The sequence below is a fragment of the Pteropus vampyrus genome, unplaced genomic scaffold, assembly GCF_000151845.1.
Source record: "Pteropus vampyrus isolate Shadow unplaced genomic scaffold, Pvam_2.0 Scaffold149, whole genome shotgun sequence".
NCBI classification, from domain to species: domain Eukaryota; kingdom Metazoa; phylum Chordata; class Mammalia; order Chiroptera; family Pteropodidae; genus Pteropus; species Pteropus vampyrus.
In genome coordinates this window covers 2136590-2153066 of record NW_011888930.1, presented here as the reverse complement: position 1 = coordinate 2153066, position 16477 = coordinate 2136590, and the positions used below count along the sequence as shown (strand labels likewise).

General features: G+C 36.0%; 1 protein-coding gene and 2 pseudogenes across 4 annotated transcripts in view; 1 reads left to right on the top strand and 2 right to left on the bottom strand.

The window, feature by feature from the left end:
* Positions 1 to 16477, top strand: part of ANGPT1 (angiopoietin 1) — a 249051-nt gene that overhangs the window by 111785 nt on the left and 120789 nt on the right. The gene's annotated exons all lie outside the window — the stretch shown is intronic.
* Positions 11349 to 11467, bottom strand: LOC111745241 (annotated as a pseudogene).
* Positions 11657 to 11775, bottom strand: LOC111745238 (annotated as a pseudogene).

Here is a 16477-nt window from a genome sequence, read left to right as displayed (position 1 = left end):
AAGAAATGTTCTTTTTCTTAAAATAACAATAACAACCTAATTTGCATGCTTTTAGTAGTTTAAAATGTTAAATAAAATTAAATTTCCTTAACATATCAGCTTTTACCTTATCATATTTCAATGCACTTGTTTTGAAAGAACATGAATCTTTAGGTTAAAAATATGTATGTAGATAAGTAATTTGAGAAATTAATATGCAAAATATAGAAATATTCAGAATAAATAAAAGCTAAGGAAATGATCTGGTGGTAGGAACATGGGTAACATAACACACTGTTGTGTATGGAAGAAGTAGAGTAGGTACGGGTTTAGTGTGGATAAACTTGAATTCAAACCTCGATTTCATCATTTTGACATCTGAAAAAAATGTTTTTGTTTTTGTTTTTAATTAAGTTTATTGGAATAACATTGGTTAATACAATTATATAACTTTCAGCTGTACATTATAATATGACATCTGTATTTTCTATTGCGTATTTACCACCCAAAGTCCAGTTTCCTCAGATACCATAATATTTGATCCCCTTTACCCACTTCACCCACTCCCTTCCCCATATATTTGACCCCCTTTAACCATCTACCTACCCCCTCCTACCCCATCTCTTACCCTCTGGTAACCACTAGTCTATAGTCCATGTCCATGAGTCTCTCTTTGTTTGTCCTGTTCATTTGTTGCTTTTAGGTTTATATCCCACATATAAGTGATATCATGTGATTTTCATCATTTTCTGTCTGGCTTATTTTGCTTAGCATGATTATCTCGAGGTCCATCCATGTTTTCGCAAATGAGAATTTTTTTTAATCCCCTCTAACTCCCAGTTTCCTAATCTGTAAAATTGGCTGGCTCATACCTCAGCCTTTTCATAAATATTATTTATTTTTTAATTTAAATGAACAGTGCTGTAATATTTACTCTATGCCAGGCACTCTACTAAGCACTTTCCAAATAGTAATTTATTGAATTTTCATGGCAGCCTTGTGGAGTAAAGACTTCTAGTTCTGCTTTAAAAATAAGGAAACAAGATGTTTAAACATGGTGATTTTCATCGAGAAGGCACCTCAGTCAATGGCATACAAAGGCAAGGTCAATGGAGGTGGTTCAGTCCAGGTGTCTTTTAGTAGTTAATTTAAAATTAGTAATGAATCAATTAAAAGTTGGTCAGTATTTTATAATCAGCAGGCAGTTCTAAACAACATCAGTGATAAAATATTAGCCCCTTGAAGACAGATCACTTCCATCCTTCATCCCTAAATACCCATTACCTTCAATGTTTTAACATTGCTTTTATAATTAAAAATAAGAAAAATAAAGTTACAGGAGTTATAAAACTTTGATAATTTATAAAAATATCAATAGATTATGGGATTACACATAGTTTTAGGATAATTAACATGCCAGTGGTGCCTGCAATTTGCCTTTATACTATACACATGATGTTCACTGGAGATTAGAGTTTAGTAAAATTATCAAGTGCGCTTTCCTCACTGAATACTTCCTTTCCAAACATGAAATAGACATTTTCAGAGGAGGTTGCAGGTTAAAACATATAGTTTCTAAAATAAGAATAATGATAGTAACAAAAAAAATTAAGGAGCATTTTTTTCCGTCATTTTTAAAAATGAAAAATTCAAGGGTGGTTAAACCCTATAAAGGTCAATTTAATTGAGTAGTGAATCTTCAAGTTTTATATGGAGAATTTATATTTTATGGTACAAATTATCAACATTGACTAGTTATAATCAGAGGTCCAATAGATAATTTTCAATCATTCACTTTGCCAAGTTGCTCAGTCAGTTAGAGCATCTTAAGCAGCAGTATATACCAATAGAATAAAGACAATTTTGGCAATTGATGTGATTTTTTAAAAAGACAATATCAAAGCTTATTTTGGATGGATATACCCTCCAAAGATTAAGTCAACTTAACAAAAATATTAGTTTGGGTTTACGAATATGAATCCTTGGGTCACTTTTTCTTCTGTGAAATCCACTTATCTCTTTTTATATTCTTGACAAGATTGTGTAATTCAAATCTTTGGACTTTGGGTCAGGATTTTTCAGGTTCAAGTGTCACCTCCACATGGTATGTAACACTGGCTTTCACTCATGTGAACTTCAGTGTCCTTCTGTGGAAACAAGAGGAACAACACTTGCATCACAAGGTGTGCCCTGAAGAGTAAGTGGATGAAATCAATGAAGCCCAGCTTTGTCTCTGCTTATATGACCAGTGCCCACAACTGTTAACTTCTTCCCTGGCATGTTTCAAGTTCCTCCACTTCTCCAAAGACCAAAATACAGTTATCTCTCAGTGTCCTTGAGGGGATTTGTTCCAGGACCACCACCCGCCACTTGCAGATACCAAAGTCCACAGATGCTCACTCCCTTATATAAAATGGCACAGAGCAATGCATATTGTTGCCCCACACACACCTTTGGATTTCCAACCGTGGGTCAAAAATACTGTTTTCAATCTGCAGTTATTGACTCCACGGAGATGGAAACCTGCAGATATATAGGGTTAACTGTAGTATCTTAAAATAGTCCTGTGGAGTTAGCAGCCTTTAAACTTCTTCTCCGATGGGTTGCTATCTGTAGGACGTCCCTAGATAAGGTTTGAAGATGGATTAAATTTCAGTATCTGCAGGTGAAGTCTGGCCTGGCTAGCACGCATAGCAGATTCATCCAAATGGGATTATGACTGGGAGTCTGTAAATTTCTTGCTATGCTATGCCAATGTCAGGAGGCATCTGGTGAGGAAATTCAGCCTGTTCATTTTTGAACAAGGCACCAAAAAAATTCCAGTATGTTTATTATATAGTTATTTTTGAATAAAGGACAAACAAAAGCTATATTTCAACATTAAAAAGATGTTGATGTATACTTAGAATTGTCTGTGTGTGCCAAAAGAAATAGAACATTTCCTTGCAAAAGTGTGTATTGAAGTGAAATGAAACAAATGGTCCTTTATTTATTTATGTAAGGCTAGTCATTGGGTATGTTGCATCATTTAAGCTTCATCCTTACACTTCATTACCTACTAAAATTGAGCCTGTTTCTAAGTATTTGCATAATCAGTGATGAGCTGTGTTTTGAAATGGAGTGTTGCAGATTAAGCATTAGAAGGAAAGAAACGAAAAATTGTACTTGATCTTTTGGAATAATAGAGGATATTTGCTTCAAAATTGGAAATTTCCTAAACTTCAAGTTCAAAAATCTTAGAAATAGTATATTTCTTTGATGCACTGACCCACAAATTGTACATTGATAGCTTGGCAATAAAGTTTCCAGTTGTTAGAACAGATTTTTAAAACTTTTAGAATTTAGTGATAACTCAAAGTCAGACTTAATGGCCTATAATCCTCAAATTTTCTCCTTTTTCAATGGGATAAGTTTCCAATTCCCTTTAGCCTAACACTAAATACCCACCACAATTAGTCTGGGCCTCCCTTGTTTCTAACTATTTTTTCTTGTAAAGCCTCCACTATGGCTGGAATAGAACGTGCATCGTTCCCTCCCACTTGCACCAAAGTGAAGTCTATGCAGTCATATGGTGTCTGTGCCTTTATGCGAGCTGTTCTTTCTACTAAAATTTCCTCTCTATTTCTCTCTAGACATTCATCACGTTTGAGTTTAACTTCTACCTTTCCCATGAAAATATTCCTCTCTCCTCTAAATTACAGCATTCTATCTTGTGATAAACTCATAGGATTTACATGATGTGTATTGAAATTATTTCTTAAAATTTGCTAATCTTTACAATGGACATAGATCGTGTCATGGAATCACATGGAGTACAACATGGGACGGGAAGCATGGGCACAGGATGTTAGGCATGGGAGGAAGGAGTGTAATGATGCTGTGCTCCACCTCTTCAGGTTACATGGCATATAATATTTGTGTTTTAGTTTCAGTGGAGGATGAGCTTGCCTTCCTGGGCTTCGTTGAGAGGCTTTATGCTCCAGCACAGTTTATCTCAGAGCTCTGTGTTGGAATTTGGCACAAAACCCAACTAATAATAATGTGGAACTCAGCTTTCTTTTTGCCACCATCCCTTGGGTTGTATTTTCCTGGGGCTCCTCCAGGGGACAGGGTTTTGACTGGACAAAAGAAGGATTTAAGCATTTTTTATTTCCCTTGTTACAATCTGATACCACCCCAATTTCCACCAGAATTTCTGACAGTGAGAACGAGATTTCCCTAGTCCCTTTTGAGGACTGAGCGTGGGATCATGTCAGGTTGGGAAATGCAAGTTGTGGCCTGCAGCCATGTGTTCCCCCTTTTCTGATAGACTGTTGTTAAAAGAGAAAGATGCATCTGGACCATTAGATGAAAGGCACTCTGGGACCTCAAATAGTCCAGAAGTGACCACCACGAATGCACATGACACTTTGAGAGAAGTAGAAAACACCCCAGTCCTGCACCAAAAACCAGGGCTTAGAGAGCTAAAAGTAGACAGGTTTCGGCCCCTACTCACGCCCATAGCTGCGTGCCCTTGGGCAGGACAGAACCTGCACGACTACTGCGGTGACCTCGTGCCAGAATATACAGTGCCTGTGAGCATGTTGGTTTAATTTGTCTTTTTTTAAAGTATATTGTCTCATGAGAACGGACATTGTGAAAACTGTAATGAAATGTAAATATTATACATTATAATCGTATGATAATTTCCTGATAAATATATCTGATAAACTAGCCTGTAGCATTATATTACCATGTATTGCAGTTGGCTCTCCTGGTTGCCTGTTTGCTTACCACAGGTATCTTTGATCACATTTACAGGATGGAAATAACCTGGTCTTAATTCTTTCAATAAAAAAAAAAGGTTTTTTTTGTTTTTTTTTGTTTTTTTTTAAAAGGTTGATAAACTTCTTTTATGAGTAAATGGAAAAGGTTTTGCAAGGCAGCCTATATAAAAAAGAAACATTACTCCTAACCCTTCCCTCTCTTAAATGGGAGATAAGGTCAGCATTTTTTAAGCAGCCAGCTGAAGTGGCGCTAGGTTCAGAAATTCTTTGGAAGGGAACCACACAGCTGACTTTCACTGGAGAAAAGGCATTTCAAGAGCTAGGTGCAAAGCACTGGTGATGTCTTTCCAAGTCATTTTTTTAAACTATTAGGTCATTTTTTTAAGAGAATAGTGAGAGACCATACAAAAGAAATCACTGTATTTATCTATTTAGTTATTTATTTTTAATTAAGTCTTTTTACTCCATTATAAGATAGAGTAAATCACATTTTTCCTGAAAGCCTAAGTTGTTCCCTAGGGGAAAGTGAAGCTTTTAGAAAAATCTAGCAAATCTTTAAGCCCACCAGAAATTAATGATGAGCCAGAGAAGGTTTTTGAGAAAGCCTCTGAAAAGAAGAAGTTATTTCAGGGTAAAACATATCAAACATTTTTTCAGGCTCAAGTGATAAATGCTTCTATGAATGATGTCTCATGGATGACATCACTCCCCCTCTTAAATCTACATCTCATTTCATTTTCCAACATGGCAGACATATTCACACTCAGACACACCACCACTGCATCTGCTGTCCAGTTTCCAGAGTGGTCACTTGTCTATTTTTCATGTTCCAGCATATTTCGGAATTCGACCTCTGAATTTTAAATATGATGCTGTGACTTAGAAACACAATAGCAGAAAGATATGCTCTTTTAAAACTTGTATATTTTCTTCAGATCTTTCCAAACGCATTCTGGTGTTCATGAAGAAAATCTCTTTTCTGCTTGACTAAAAATAGTGTTGAAGTTAATTCCCACTTAAGAGAGTAGGGAATTGAGATATTGAAAAGAACAGTTAGGAAATGGAAAAAGATTTACACTTTGTCAAAGAGGCCATTTTTAGCACCTTATCACAGCAACAACAATGCTCTTTGTAAATTGAGTTTTGACAGCATTGGGATTATCACTTTTTCTGAGGCAAACTTTGGTATGTATTTATCCTTTGTATAAATATCTCAAACATTTTACCATGACAATAAGCTAACTCACATTTTAATCATGCGTGATAGTTTACAAAGCCTTCGTAATAACTTGACATTATATGTTGAAGTTATATGATGACATTATAACAACATAAGTTATATGTTGACATTATATGATGAGGAAAATGAAGATGAGAAATTGAACTTTACCCCTAAGTCATGCAAGTACCTGGCAGAATCCACAGTCAAGTTCATGTCTTCTGGTTGGTACTCCCAAGTAAGTATATAACATGTATAACACACAAATCCAGGGAAAAATACGTGTAGTGTTGGTGAGCTACTAACCAAGAAGAAAGTACCTTTTGTTGTTTCCACTTCACTTGAGAGCATATGAGGGTCAGAGACTTGGATTCTAGTCCTTACTGCATGATCGAAACTCTGTGGGACTTTCTTTTCTCTGGGCCATAGCGTTTAAGGAGAAGGAATTTCAGGAGGCATCTGCCATGATTCTTTTCAGCCCTCGAATGATGTGAATATTTGTTTATTTTATAAATGTGGCCAAAGTTCAGTTACCTAATAAGTTAAATAATATAGTTAAAATAAAATTAGTAGTTTCAACCTCTGTCTTTTATCAGAATTCAGGATGAGAATTAGACAAATACATTAGTTCTATGATACGATTGTAATTTTAGGAGTACCAAGAGAGTCGTTACCTCCTAAATAATCCCACATTTCTTGAAATTATTTTTTTATATTCACTTAATATACACACATACTTGCTTGAAAATGTAGCAATTACTTATATTAGTGGTTATCAGTTGGACACGATCTTGAGTTCCAATGGACATTTGGCAATGTTGGGGACATTTTTGGTTGTTACAGCTGGGGGTGCCACTGACACCTAGTGAGTGGAGGCCAGGGATGCAGCTGAGCACCCTACAATCCAGAGGATGCCCTCCTGCACACTCACGAAGCAAAACATTACCCTGCCCTAAATGTCAATGAGAAACCCTGTTTAAATTTATAAATAATTGAATGACTATTCTAACATTGTAAGAGAAGTTAAAAATTTTTTCTAGGAATTTCGGCTTTGATCCATATGACACAGGTATGATACATTTATTTTCTATTATGCAATATTTTATTTCAGTTTATAGTTCTCACTGAGATCTAAAAAGTCAGAATTTAATTGAATAAACAAGTGTCTTTTAGAAAAGTAAAATAGCCAGAAGAGCAATAAGTTGGAAATTACTTATTCATGCCTTTAAGTGAATTAATGCAATGAGAAGTCATTGTGGGGAAAGGCAGATCTGGCTGAATGCCACAGTAGGTAGGGTTAGGGAACCAGAAGGTAGCATGAGAATCTTCAGCACCAGGAGGCAGGGATTCAAGAAGGATGATGGTGCCTAGTTTTATCTACTTTTTAAATGTCAAAGCCTAGCTCTACATTAAGCTACAAAAAATAACAGAACTCACATAAATGAGTTTCAATTCTCTTCTCTTTTCTATTTCAACTTCAAGTGGGATATGCCAGTGACTTTTTGAAACAGCAAATGGTTGAAGAGAATAAGAGTAAAGGAGATGCCAATTAATTAACAGATTAGCTGACAAATTGTTACAATAACAGTTTGGGATTAGGAGTCTCCATGATATGTAAATTGGATCACTAGCCTTTAGTTTAAACTGTGTAGTTTCGCTTGAAAGCCTAATAATTAACTATCAGATTCCCTACACCATTCATGATTTAGTTTTTTTTCTCAGTTTCTCCAACCTAAATATTCTGTTATCATTGAACTGCTATTAAAGGTGCTATATAACACACGCAGCCTAAACTCTGTTGAGATAGCGTCCTGCAAAGTACAAGCTGTAATCATTTGTACTAATTATCTATTGTTGCCTAACAAACTCTGCCAAAATTTATTAGCTTCAAATAGCAAACATTTATCACTTCACATAGTTTCTGAGAATCGGGGATCAAGGGACAGCTCGGCTGGATGGTTCTGGTTCCAGATCCTTTCCTCGGAGGATGAAGTCAAGCTGTTGTCTGGGGCTGCAGTGTCTGTAGACCTGACTGGGGCTGAACAACTATCCGAAGCTCTTTCACCTGGTGATGGCCAGAGGCTTCAATTCCCCATCACACTGATTTCTTCCTGGGGCCGCTTATAAGATGGCTTCCCCCAGAGTGAGTGATAGAGACCAAGATGGATGTCTTTTATCTAAAGTGACATATCATCTGTTCTGCCATATTCTACTGGTCACACAGACAACTCTAGTAGTATGCAGGAGGGGACTACATGAGAGTGTGAATACCAGAAGGAGGAGATTTGTTGAACCATCTTAGAGGCTGGTTACCATACTAAAGTTGTCTTTAAAATCAATAACCAGCTAGAATCCATCTTATTGAAGTGTCTCTATAGAACAACACACAGATAAGCTCTGCAACTGATCACTTAAAATAATGACAACAAGCTTCGTTGAAAAAAAGTGAATCCACGTTTTAAGAACTATATTGAGTTTATAGTATGTACACACGATGATCATAAAAATAAACATATAATAGGTTCTGCCAGTTTGTTTTTTTTTATTGTACAGAAATACTTTTTGTCCTAATCTAGTCAAAATTTTGTCTAGTCTGCCCAGAAATATCACCTTTTGGCTTTTTGGTGGTATGATGAGGACATTTCTGAATAAGGGAAAAGATTGACTTCCAGTCCTTGTTCTTCCTTCTCCTGACTGCACAGCCAGAGCCAAGTTCTAATCTCAGGTGCCTCTTCTATGAAATAGATATAAAAACATTCATCTCTAATGGTTGTTTTGAACACAAAATGCTATGATGTGAGCAAATTATTCAGCACATTGCCTCATACACAGTGAGAACATAATAAATGGTAGTTTTGAATATCAGCTTCTGTGATATTGTGACCTGTAGGGAATATATATTTGGTCATTCAGATGGCCAAAATATATTTCTCAGGTGTATTTGGTCTTCATCCACAATTCCTGGCTCATAGTGCCTTGAACTCTTGGAATTTCCCAAGCATTAAGAGTGATAAAGATGTCTTTTATTATGCGGATGAGGTGACTTAGAAGCACCTGGGTTGGAGGCTGGTTGTCAGAACATTTTGTGCCACCACCTTCTCCTCCAGGGGAGGGCCTGGAGAGTGGATCCATCTCCAATGGCCAATGACTTAATCATGACTATGTAATGAAACCTGCATAAAAACCCAAGAGGATGGGGTTCAGAGAACTTCCAGGTGGGTGAACATGGAGATCTGGGGAGAGAGGTGCACTCTGAGAGGGCATGGGAGCTATACACCCTGTGCCACATACTTTGCCCTATGCATCTCTTCCATCTGGCTGTTTCTGAGTTATATTCATTTACGATAAACCAGTGACTAGTTAGTAATATGTTTCTCTGAGTTCTTTGAACACTTCTAGCTAATTAATTGAACCCAAGAAGGGGGCTGTGGGATCCTGGTGGACAAAAAAGGGACCACATACTAAACCTGACAAGCTCAGGGGAAGACAGCGTGGCAGGCTTTACAAACTCAAACCGAAAGAAATCACAGAGGATGATCTGAACATAAAAATTTCTAACTTAAAAGTGGAAACGGAGAGTAGTCCTGTCTAGGCCTGTAGCTTCCTTGTCAAAGGTCAATCTTTACCTTAGGTGAGCCTGTCTGTTATCTTTTTGCATCTAAGATAACATACCTTTGAAATGTCACAGTATTCTTTAACATACTCCTCTGGCATAACCACCAGCGCCTGAGCGTGAACCTCTCCTTGTTATCTTGTTGCCCGCATACCACCTTCATATGCTGTAAATGTTAATTAGTAACTATCCTGTAACCACCAACATGAAAAAAGTATGTATCTCTCTAACTTTTTATCCAATCTCAGTGACTTCCCTGCTTTGCTTTCTCCTGCTCCTTTAATCTACCACCAATGAATTTCATGTAATCCTCTTTACATCTTCTTTTATTCTAATGTATAAAATAAGCTGCAAAACTGCCATTCTCTGGAGCATTTTTCAGTCCATCGAGATTTTGCTTCTTGGCAATTGTCATCGGTTTGGCTCAAATAAACTCATACGAATTCTTTGCAGGTCTGGATATTTCTTACATTGACACTGTGATTTATAGCTAGTTGGTCAGAAGTGCAGGTAACAACCTGGACTTGCAATTGGTATTCTGAGTTGGGGGACATCATTGGAATCTCCAATCTGTAGCCAGCTGGTCAGAAGTCCAAAGTCTGAGCTTGTGGTTGGCATATGAAGTATGTGTGTTTAGGGGAAGCAGTCTCATAGGACTGAACCCTTAACCTGTAGAATCTGATCTATCTCCAGGTAGATAGTGTCAGAGTGAGTTGAATTCCTGGACACTCTGTTGGTGTCTGAGAATTGTTTGTTGGCGGAGGGGAACTCTCCACCCTCCACAGTGGAGTTGGGTCTGGAAACCCAATTTAGTTTCCAATCCAGTGTTCTTAAACTGAACATAACGATGATTAGTAGGTTATATAACTAAAAATTTGGTTGAGTCAAATATTCTTCTACAAATGAAATAAAATGTTATCATCTCAGAGGAGCAGAAACCTGGGCTTTATTTACCATGTCATTGAAGTTAATATCATTTCATAAAACTTTTGTTTCATATTTGTGTGCACATGCAAGCTGGTGTGCATGAGTGTGTATGTGTGCGCATGTGACGTTTGTTCCTTGCCCTGATTAAAACTATTCTTCTTACTATGGGTCACAGTCAAAAAAAATGAGAAAGCCACCACTCTTCCCTAACTTTGTTACATATGTTTTTTCCTAAGACGAAACAAACCTTAGTGATTGTGTCTCTCTAAATGTTTTGGAAGTTGGAGTATTTTAAGGCCTTTGTTGGAGAGCTCCTTCTTGTTTAGAATCCCATTTCAAGATGAAATCCCAGTACACATAGTGCCATGACCTTCCCATGTTACACCATTAGACATGCACCAGACAAGGATGAGGCTCATTGCTTCCAGACCAATAGTTAGAGGTTGCAAATGCATTAACAGTAAGCATCATAGGAAGCTCAGAAATCTCAATGGACTTACTCGTTTGGAATCTGTTATAGAGCAAGCATCCACAAGGACTTGTTTAGTTGTGTGGTTAAGTAGAGAAGTGCTAAGCCTCTGAGCTTTATGAAATGCCAAGCATCAATCTATCTTAAAAGAGGCACTGCTTGTCGTGGAACAAAGGACCATTTGAGGCCTTTCATTGCCAAGTTTGCCTAACACCCAATAGTTAACGATATAAGTAAATGCTTGTTTTTATGGTTTTAATGTTGTATTTGCTTTGTCTTACTTTTTTTTTTTTTTTTTAGGCAAGGCAACCCTTGGTTGACCTCACAGATCGCAAGGACATTGTCAGCTTACAATCCCTTATTTCTTATTTTTTATGCCTACATCACTTGGTCTTCCTAGGTGGTCTCTCATCCAAGTACTAACCAGGCCCAACCCTGCTTAGCTTCCGAGATTAGGTGGGATCCGTCTTGTTCAGAGTGGCATGGCCGTAGACTGTCTTACATTTTTATTGATAATTATTGTCAATAGTTTGACATCTTCAATTTATCAGTCATTTTATCAGAAAACAAAACAAAACTTAAACACTTGCAATATCGCTAATTTTCAGGTTCCTGTTATCTTAAGTAAAATGATAAATATTTGTATTTATTTTTATTATTTATTTAGTTATTTATTTTTTTAATGCCTACAGCACCTGATATTCCTAGGTGAACTCCCATCCAAGTACTAACCAGGCCCAACCTTGCTTAGCTTCCAAAATCAGACAGGATCGGGCATGTTCAGGGTGCCATGGCCGTAGATGATAAATATTTGTATAATGTAATTTTATACTTTATCATTTTTAAGTGAAATATTCAGCTAGTTCTATTAACTATAATATTTAAAATATTTTTTAAAAAAAGACTTTTTTTCCGCTGTTATATCTTTACCCAATCTTGCAGTCCCCTCCCCCGCCACACAGTATTTTTATGAAAGACATCTGGGAACTTTATTCACTGCAGTCTCTCACTTTATTCAATTCAGAGTTTAATCATCATCAAAATCATAATTAGAGGTATTTCTGTGTTAAAATTGGTCAAGGAGAAAGTTCCCTCTAAAAGTTTGAAACTAGCGTGCATTGTACAAGAGGTTTTTCTATACCCTGTGGCCATAAAGTCTAGAAGAATTAGTGAATAAATAGAATAAATGGCTTCTGGCATTACATTAAAATACAATAAAATATTATCTGTTTCCAGACATTTTGACCACCCTATAGTACATAGGTGTCTGAGTTAACGTCAACAGGAAAGATTCTTAAAATTCTTTAAGAATGAATATCCACAGAACTCTTTGGCATTAGGCAGACAGTAGTACCAGGGATGGACATGCTGTAATAAATCCCTTATCTTTTTATAGCTATGGTTTACAAAATATTTTCATGTTAATTTTACAAAACTGCTTTGACGTAAATAGTATTACATTTCCTTTACAGATGAGGAAACTGAGGCACAAAATAGTTAAGTGACTTCTTCACAGTTGCAATGCTAATAAGTGTTAGGAAGCTAGGCTTCTAAGAACAAATCCCTTATTAATGTATTTTTTACTCTCCCACACCATATCTTATGTCCACAACTGATGAGGAAGTTCAAACCCGTTCCTTTCCATTAGAAGCTTGCTATTTTATTTTTCAGTGTAGGTATCTTGTGATTTTTTCTTTTTTAATCCTCAAACAATACTATGATGTAGGTACATTATTATTCCCATTTTCTAGTTGTAGAAGCTTGAACACAGAGAAGGAAAGCAGCTTTCTCAAACTCACGCAGCTAATTAGTTGCCAATCTAAAGCTGTCAGCATCTAAAGCTGCTACTTCTGCCTCATACACTGCTTCTTTTCATATGCTACTTTGCACGTGGCTATAAATTTGAATTTGGTAAAAGAAATAATAGGATGGCTAATTTTATCTGTTAATTGACTTCTCATTATATATATATTTGTGTATATATGTATGTATGTATATATGCATATATATGTGTGTGTGTGTATGTGTGTATATGTGTGTGTGTATATATATTTACAGCAGATAATTTACATTATTCCTAATAGATTTTCAAACTGTTTCTCTAAACTTGGTTTCAGACCAAAGTATGGGTTTCTGTCATTTGCATAGTGTCTTATACCTGAGCAAGTGTTTTCACACACATTTCATTTGATCATTACAAAAAACTTATGAAATACCTATAATGGGTACAATTAGCAGGATAATTTTACTGATGAGAAATATTTATCTCAGAGAAGTAAAAGACTGTGAAGTCCACATGGCTGATAATTGAAAAAACAAATCACTCAGGTCCCCTGATGACACATTCTGGGAGCTCTCCACAACAGGTCCCTAAAGATAGCCCACGATGCCTCAAGATTCCACTTGCCTGTGCAAGTTCACCAAGACCTTTCTCCCACTTTGGAAGAAATCAAGTAGACCATAAGAAATCTTAACTTTTGATATGAGAGATCCTTACAACTGGGCTGACAGGCGTGATGTGTATTAGCACAGTCACAGAGTGTGGATTTAGACAGGGAGGGTGAGAATTCCGGCTCTGCTGTGAGCTCTATTTAACTGTGTGTCTTTGGGAGAATTGCCTATTTTCTCTGACTCTCTATTTTTACAGATGAAAATGTTGTGAGAAAATAAATGTGATTTCCTGATATAGTGGTGTTTTTTAGCAAAATCACTTGACTTTTTAATATAACGCATCTCATGCATGAGAATCCTTGGTTTTAAGAAGTCAAGGCCTCAGTGACATTCAAGGATATGTAATGTTTGGGCTTCGTGGCTTTTTGGAAATAATGTTGCCAATATAATTTTAATATTAAAAAAGGTCGTGATGAAACTGAATTCTGAGAGCAATAGTCCTGGGTGGGAATGCACATCAAAACAGAAAAGAAGCTGAATAAGCATGTGCTCAAATTATGTTTGTGCTCAGTCACGTTGAGTTAACAGAAAAGATCTACCAAATTCTTGATTTCCTCTCTATGAGTATATGAAATAAAATTGTCATAGATTTCATATGCTTGAGGTATATATTTCATAATCTTGTACAGACTATTTCTATTTTAACAGTTACCACATTATAATGACATCTGTTTATATATTTGTCTTTCTTAACTAGACAGGGACTAAGAAAGAATTGTTATCTTTTGCATCTTTATATCTCCATGGCACGAGGCATTTTACCATAGAAAACATAAAAGTGACCCAGTAGATGTTTATTGAACTATGTTTATCTCATATAAGAAAGTATATAAATGTATGTATTATATAAACATACATAATTGCACACCCACATCTCTGTGCATTCCTGTATGTCTTTGTCGATATCTAATCTACTATTATGTAATTTTACACATACTTGGTAAGTCATGTCATTTCCAAGGGGAAACAGTTATAGTCTACTACTTTATCATATATATGTATTCTAATTAAATATTCTATGTGAATACATGAATCTGCAAAATTTCTGTAAGTATATTTGGCTGTGAGTACAACTTTACTTTCAACAATTAAACATTTATGAGCAAAAATTATTTCAGTTCAGCAATTTCAATTTAGATATAGTTCGGCATGTTTTAATTTAGTAACTTAGAAAGCATTTACTTTCAAAAGAAAGGAAGATTATTTGAAGATTATTGATGAAATTTTGTTGGTAAGCTTTTATGAAAATCATAGAATTAAGAGTACACTCTATGAGAAAAAAGTTTCAGTGTGTGTATGTGAACATTAGAATAAGTATTTACTTGAAATTTGTGTTTATTTGGAGGTGTGATGTTGTAATGAATAGGAGAACAAGCATGATACTAACCCATATGCCATATGAAGATGGTATTTCTAAATGAAAGAAAATACTAATACATTTTAGCAAGGATAATTAATGAGGCCATAAGTAGCATATCATCAGGAGCTGAGGAAAGAATAAGTCACCTTGTCATATAAAATAATTACTTTATGCTCGGTTTAGGAAGGCCTCAAAAGGGCCACTACATATTGACCCAGTCATTCTTTCAATATTCCGAAGCATGACAGTGTTAAAGAGCATTTTTCATTGTATTTAAAAAGGGGGAACGAGTGAATAAAGAAGTGTTTTTTTTTTTTTTTTTTTAACATTGGAAAGTAATAGTCAAATTTCAGGTGCCTTTATTTCCCATGCCCCAACTTGTGGCAACTCAAATGTGTTTTATCAGGGCAACTTGCCTGAACAGCTCAAAGAACCAAGAGTCTTATGTCTGAGAAAAGCAGGAGCAGTGGCTAATTGGAGACTATCTGTCCTGGTTAAAGACGACGCTAAAGAATAACACACTGGACAAATAAAACACTTTAGCTGGACAGATTTGGGCAAGAAATGGCCTGTTTGTGATTCTTCCACTAACCAAGGAGCTGACACTTACTGAGGTGGAAATAGAATGGACTTGGGCATCAGACAGGCTTAAGTTTGAATAACGGCTCCAACGTTTGGGCCCCTGATTACATAACTTAATTTCTCAGAACTTCTACCATCTCAATATGAGATAGTAACAACATCTATTCTTCCAAAAAGCTACTGTGAGGAGTCATAAGGAAGAAGACAGAAATCTTAGCTCATTGGCTGACACATAGGAAGTGTTCAATAAACATCAGTTATTGTTATAGGCTTTCCACAAAACGGGCCAACACAGGATGAGAAAAGCCAGCAGAACCAGTGGGAGCATCTGTGGATGGTGGTGGTGTTTCCTAGGTTTGCCCTGACTAGGCCACCACTAAAAAGCCAGATGTTTATGTTTCCCACTGAGTGAGTGCATTCTAAGCATATTTCTGTCTTTCTCTCATTCTTCGTTTTTTTTTTTCTGAATATAAAATTAAATTCTCATTTTCTTTAAAGAAAGTAGAAAATTGGCAAACATTTCCAGAAAAAAATAAAATAAAATTCACCTGTATTCCCAACAGCCAGAGATAGGCATTGCTCACAATTCAGTGTTTTTTCTTTTTCCAGTGCATACAAATGTATCAGATTCCACTGTTATTAATTGGGAAAGTATTAAATATATCATTCCGTATACTACTAATGTTAAGCAGAAATTTTTTTTTTAAAAAAAAACATCATATGAAGCTGGTACTTTTTAGTCACTTTGTACTTTAAAATCTAGACTTCACAGTCTACTCAGTGGAAGGCTGCCTAGAAAGTCAAAAAGGCTGTCTTTATAATTGTGGTCATGGTTATTTAAAATTTTTAATGTAGTAATTTTGGAGAAGAACTGACTATAGGATCTATTTTTACCTACCTTAACTGTTTCCTTATTTCCCTTTCTAGACCCCCTAATTGCTCTCTGTGGGAGATAACTATTTGCCAAAGATAAAAATCATTTGTGTGGATCTTTGAAATACAGTCAATAAATGGGAGAAGATTCATCACACAGCTTTCCTTCTGCTCTTTAGAGAAGAATTCCTAGGGGTTTTATGAAAGACTGAGGAATAATTTGTTCCTTTTTGTGACA